The sequence below is a fragment of the Halyomorpha halys genome, unplaced genomic scaffold, assembly GCF_000696795.3.
Source record: "Halyomorpha halys isolate HHAL.00 unplaced genomic scaffold, Hhal_1.1 Scaffold479.1, whole genome shotgun sequence".
In the NCBI taxonomy this organism is placed as follows: domain Eukaryota; kingdom Metazoa; phylum Arthropoda; class Insecta; order Hemiptera; family Pentatomidae; genus Halyomorpha; species Halyomorpha halys.
In genome coordinates this window covers 92,844-99,885 of record NW_027109057.1, presented here as the reverse complement: position 1 = coordinate 99,885, position 7,042 = coordinate 92,844, and the positions used below count along the sequence as shown (strand labels likewise).

At 26.5% G+C, this 7,042-nt stretch overlaps 1 protein-coding gene across 1 annotated transcript in view; it reads right to left on the bottom strand.

The window, feature by feature from the left end:
• Window positions 1-7,042, bottom strand: part of Ret (Ret oncogene) — a gene marked incomplete in the record, with an annotated part of 98,871 nt that overhangs the window by 15,837 nt on the left and 75,992 nt on the right.

Below are 7,042 nucleotides of genomic sequence, written 5' to 3'. Positions count from 1 at the left end.
TATATATATTCTACTTTGAGTTGCAGTTCATTTAACGGTTGATGATAAGATTATCAATCGTTCAAATAAAAAAAAAAAAAAGTTTGAAAAATGGATTCATTTAGAATTATATGATTTATTTAAATATCTCTCAAACAGGAATAAACTTCTGATTGAAAAAACAAACAACTGTAGCGTAAATTCCAAATTAAATAAAATAAAAATTTGAAAAAGTCAAATTAATATAACTGGAAACTTTGAATTGCATCGGATATATCTTCATACTGTTTGTCCATGAAATAAATGTTGACTGTAAAAATTTTATTAATGAATTTTTTTTATATGAAAATAAAAATTATTTTATTAAAACATATGCGTAGGTGTCGAGTGAGCGGGTATATTGGCAGTTCTGTCCGCCATATTCGACCGGCTGTAGCTAATGGAAACCGCCAATAACAAGACTAAGCCTAGCTAGGTTCACGTAACCGCAGTTTACTCTTATTTACCGTGGACTTCAATTTTGTATGTACATTTATATTAATTAGTATTCTTTATGTGTATACGGATAGAGTCGTTTACTACGCAACTCCTCAGTTTTGTCCTGATAACCTTCGTTAACCTATCATGTCCCAAGTCTGAATTTATGACGTTAACGCCGTATTTTGCAATTTAAGTACATTTAGAAGCTCAATCTAATTGCTCAAAGTACTTTAACGTTTCTTCTTCAAACTTAAGAATCTGTAAAGCCGTAATGGATTGTGGTTACAAGCGAAAACTGGACTGTATTGTGGATACAATGGATGTTATCGTCGGCGATTCATTTCCCTTATCCTATGTAGATAGAAGTATTTTAGACCAAAACAAGAGAATGAGACTGTCTGTACAGGTAGATACTGGCATTTGTCAAGATGATCTAGAGTCTTCTAGCAGTCATCAGCTGAGTACCAGTGAAGATTCTTGGAGTCTAATTAGAAACTCAGATATTCGGTCTTGTAATCCAGATATGGATTTTGACAATGATAGTAAGTCGATAAATGATAGAGAAGATGACACTTATGAAGATCTTCCTTCCACTTCTGAAGTAATTAACAGTTTAAGAAAAGTGATCTTATGGATGTCCGCTCAAGGTGATCATAATACAGATTATATACAGTATTTGGGTGAAGTAGAGCGCTACGCCCTCAGTAAGCAGCTTGATATTGCTCAGCAAAGAAAAATTACTGAATTTTTCTTGAAACAAAATCAACCATAAAGTGCTAATAAATACTCCAATATAAATGTTAAATTTTGAAGTAAGTGATTTAATGTGTGATTGTCTTGTTTGTTTCATGTATATACTAATTTAATTTAGTTTATGTTTGACTAATTATAAGTTGTTCGATTGCTTATGTTATGTTTTTTCTTCTGTCTGATCGATTCACTGTTTTGAGTTTCACTATTAATTGTTTCCTATTAAAGAGTAAGAGTTTACTTGTTATATTTTTCATATTAATATGTATTCGTAGAATTATATGAAGATTTTCACTTCATGGTATACCTAAATGAATTTCAGTTGAAGATCCTGTCAATAATGTATTAGCAATACTGTTTTGAACAACATGATATAAATAATCTAGGAAAACTGAAAGCTGTTTTTAAAATTTAAACTGAAAGCTTTAATTAGGCTTAGGAATATGATTCCAACTAATTTGGTGCTTTTCTATATTTATTTAATAGTTTGGAGGTCTGTTTTACAGATTTTAGTAATTTTTAATTTTGTTCATTCCATGGTTTGTCTTCTAATTGTTTATTGAAATGTTATTTCACCTGAAGTGATATTTTTGAAGACTACTTATTCTGATAAATCATTGATTTATTTATTTTAATTAGCAGATGAACAATGACAAATGCTCACAAGCATTTATGATTTTCAGCTGTTTATATTAAGCATAAAAAGTTAATCAAATTAACGAGTCAGTGCCATTTCATAATGAATTAAATAAATGATTTGTCTATTCCATTAGTTCTCGCTCATTTCTTACAATGTTTTCTGTAATATTAAATTTCTACTGTTCTTATCATTAAATAAGATTAACTGTAAAATTGATTTATATTTTTTCCTGATGGAATTATTAATGGATGGTTTGTAAGTCAATACTTATATCAGCTTTAAAGTTAAAGGTTATATAGTGGCTTGTAGGCTAAATTTAGTATCCATTATAAATTGTTTAAAGTTCAGTTCCATGCACAGTTTATAATCTACTCTAAAAAAATAGTTCTCTGGTTTTAGAACATATGTTAATAAAAAATGAGCCAATAAGAATATAGTTGTTTTATATTAAATTAAAAAATAAAAATAAAATAATTTAAGCTTTGTATAAACTAACTACTTCATCATACAAGAAAAAATATATTATTCTCTCATCCAGAATGGAATGCGATTTATACTCTAAACCTTGTCATTATTTTTGTTATTATTGAAAACAAGATGATGACACGTTTTCTATAAGAATGTAATAGCACATTAAACATGAAATGTTTTATAAAATAAAACAATTCTTGTCTAGAACTAATGATATAAGCTGTATAAAAATTAAAGTACTATTAGATGTCTTAAAGAAGATTATTTTAATTTTATGCCTTGCTGTGTTTGATAAGACTGGAATAGTTACCCATGGAGATTTCTAAAGTTATGAAAGAGGGCGATATTCTTCAGGCGAGTTTTCAAGATATTGTATTAAAATCAAATCATTTCTACTGTGATAACATAGAAGTGAACTTTGTTTTATGAAATTTTAACTTAATTTGTCCATGTAATAAAAGTTCTTTAATAAATATTTTTTGTTTCTACTTTATTTATTCCCATATCTTTTTTTGAGCATGTTAATATGTATTTTTAACCTCATCTTTTTCATTTTTGCTATAGCCATTATTTCAAAAGTATGACAAATATAGCCTCTTTCTTTCCATATTTACATTTATCTATGCCATTATCGTGTGAATGAATGATTATTAAAATCTTTTTAAACTAACATTACTTATATGTTTTGTTTTTACCTATTTAACTATAGGGATCAAATAACAAACTGCTAATTTTCCATTTAAAGATTATTTAATTGGGGTCTTCATTTAATACAAATAATGAACTATGAATATTTTAATTATTAAAATTTGAGTTGGAAATTCTAACAGAGGATTCCATATAGTACTTGATAACTTAAATGGTAAATCATTTTAATTCTATCTTTTTAATATTTCCTCTTAAGTATATTTACTTTTTGAACAACAAAGTTCAGATTTCGAAATTATCAATGAATCCTACTCTATAAGTTTGAAATAAACAGATAAGTATCATTTCAATGTTTTCATAGATACTGTTAGATTGTTGTCTTTTCTTCTCTAAGCTTTTAATGACTGCTCCTATTTTTTTTTAGAAAATGAACTAATTTTTAGTTTATACTAATTTTTTAGTAGATTTTTTTTATCAGATTCAGTTTTTGAAATCAACTGTTATCTTTTTTGACAGTTTCAGAAAAAAGTATGTAATATTGTATTGTCATGATAATGGTTAAAGTGATCAAATGCGATTCAATGCAACATAAATTGATCACGTATTCCACTAATCAGACAATTTGAAGGTTTTCCTCTATTGAATCTTACCTGGAGGGACAATTCATTTTGAGGGGTCAAGAAAAATCTTTTTTCAAATGCAGAATATAGTAGATAATTTTTTTCGTAATATTTGGACGATGTGTTGGATAAAAAAATCATCTTATAAAGGTACAGTTAATTTAAATTTTGACTGAGGTATGTACTTATTTACTATGATATATTTCAAGAATAACTTCCGACTGTTCTTTATTTACACAGTTATTCTTTATTCAGAGCAACATTTTGGGCATTCTATCCATTATCTAGTTCACTATGTGTAATTTATTGCAGTTGGTGGTCTAGATAGCTGACTTAAGTCTAAAGTATTGTCCTAAATAAGTTAGTAAGGGAGTATTTACTGGGTTATACTTAAAGTATAATAATATAATTGATGTAGTTTATCTTCATATCATTGAAAACAATACCAAAATCAATTAAGATTAAAAATTAATTCTGAATTATTCATATGTCATAATTGTGTAAATAGTTCCATGCTGGAAGAATTTTTCTTGCAACTCATGTTGTGTACAGCTGAACTATCAACCCCATATTCATCAATGTTTTATAGAATATGGCTTAGGAGAGTGACACACGAAAATGGAAGAGATTGATTTTTTTTTTTTAACTTTTTGAAATCAGACACTAAATTTGTGAAATCTTGATTATTTTTTTTATTTTCTACTGTACTACATTTTACCATTGCTTACATAAAAGTATCTTGTGTATTTTTAAAATTAAAAGATGTTGAATTTCGACCTAATGCTACTTCAGAAAACACTGACAAAATTATTTGTTTTACAATTGTTTCATTCATTTTATTTTTTAGGAGATGACTAGGGGTTTGATCAATGAAAAACACATATAAGTGAAACTCAGTTTATAAAAATAGCACTTATTATTTATAGGTAAAACTTATATAAGTACTTTATATAAATTAAGTTTTATTAGTGGTTTTCATTGATCCATCCCCTAACCATCTTCTCATACAATACCTGCGGTCTACATCTAACACATCATACTTTACTTTTTTATAATAAGCTCTGTACAGTCATTATCTACTCATGAGATTGTGGTATCATCGTGAAGAAACAGTTAACAGCACACCAGTTTTTGACTTGGTATCGTAAATATGTATTTTATGAATGAATTAACTTTTTATTTGTTTGGCAAGATATGTATTGAGAATATTATATTATATTATTATATTAGGATAAACAGACCAAGTCACTCTCGTGTTTACCTCTCAGGATAATCGTAAGATTAAACATAGCATTAGAATTATATATAATGTTATATGTTCAATTATAAAATGAGTTGGGTGCTGATCAGTTCAGCAGGTAACACAAACTCAGCCATTGAATCACAAAAAATAGTGGAAAAAAAACCTACCGATGAAATACTTCACACAGTTAAGACTGGTTACTGTACTACTAAATATAGCACTTCAATATAACTTTTTTCAATGTTAATTTATTAATTAACTCTGGTTTCATAACTCATCAAATTACTTAAAACCTTATATTTCTGTCATTTAGTGTTCAAGAATTTATTAGTTTTGTGTTAGTTGATATAAATTCAATTATGGAGTATGATTCTTGTTACTCTTAATTTTTTTATTTTCCATTTTTTAAAAATTATATATTCTTTACTCTCTAGGTTAGAAATCAGCATTCAACTTTAATTGGTGCCAAAGCAATCCAGACTTCCTTTTTAACATTTATTTAGTATTTTCCCCTTATCCTATTTACACAATTTCCTATTAATTTTATGTTTATATTACACAATTAGGAAATGTTAAAATTAATTACAGCTCTTTACTATGTAATGCTCTGATTGTCAATATTATAATTATATGGGCTGATATTTTTTCAATTAAATATTAATATTTCTATGAACTCACATCATTGGCTCCTCCTGTGTTTGGAACTCTCTGGTCTGTTTATTGAAATGTCCCATTTGGACATTGTTCTCTTAAGACTGTACTATTGTAACTAATTAAAATTTTTTTTTATTATATTGTTTGTTACCTTTGAACTTTTTCAGATTTATAAAAAAACTTCATATATTGTACTGTTGTATTTTGGAAAATAACTTTTCTCATAAGTTATCCTTTTTTTTTAAAAAATATAATTGTTATGTATGTACATTATTATGCCATTTAAAAATTAATTTGAGAAGTGAGTAGAGCCGAATAACCAGTGTCTTATCGTTTATTATCATTCAAATCCAAATCCTTAATGATGTATTCTAAATCTTAACCCAAACTGCTTATTTTTTAAATTAATACATTTATTCCAATTTGGAATGATGATTATGAAATCTCTCTCAAAGAAATATTGTTTTGTTTTTTTTATGATAAACATAATTTATAATGAGGCTATTATTTTTTTATTACAAGAAATCTACGAAACTGAATTTATATAATTGATTAGTTCATCTAAAATGGTTTTTGAGTAATCTCCTTCAGTCAATATTGTAGTGCAATCAGTGTTTGAGACATTGGTCCTCTCTTAAAATAATGAATCAAAGATTATTATTCAAGGAGAAAGTAATTCGAAATTCATCTTTGTACAATCTTCTCTCCCTCTTTTAAAGTTACTTTTAATTGATTCTATGAATGATAATGAATAATCATATACCTTGTTTCATCAAGACATTTGAGGCTACACCTTTATTGTTAGAAGAATGAAATATAAACCGTTGTACAAATGCCACTACTTAGAAAACATGCATATACCTTTCCAGCCACCTGAAGTCTTAGGTAATTACAAAAACAGAATGAAGAGGATTAAAAAGTATTCATCAATAATAATCTTTATCCTTAACCTTTGTTTGTGAAACTTCTGATCATAAATTTTATGTTAATTAGTTTTCTGTTTCTTTGTTAAATCCGAATTGTTCATGATTTTCTAATTTAAAGTTTTACAAAAAATTCTAAAAACTAATGAAATATTTTGTGTTTGTTTATTAAATTCTTAATTTCTAATTTAATTTTTTTTTTGTTCAATATACCTCTTATTTGCTATTAGTTATATTGATAAAATATTTTTATTAATGGAAGACAGATTATATTTCTTTAGTTTATTGAGTTATTTATTTTTTATATAATATTTTAACCTCTTTCTATTTATATTCTAATTGTTTTATTATATTTTACAATGTTTGAATTTTTTTCTCATTTAGCCTTTCTGAAGTTTTGCAAAGTCGGGCTTAACGTTGGTTACTAATAAATAGTTTTGTACTATTGTGTACCTCTCACTTCCACAACCCAGCACATCTCCTACAATCTATTTTTATTATTGTTTAATATTTTGACATTGAAATTGATTTTAAAAAAAATATAACTGACTGCAGTCATAATGAAAAAAATTATGACTGCATATACATATATGTACATTGAAAGATATACCTATATATGAGTCAGATATATATA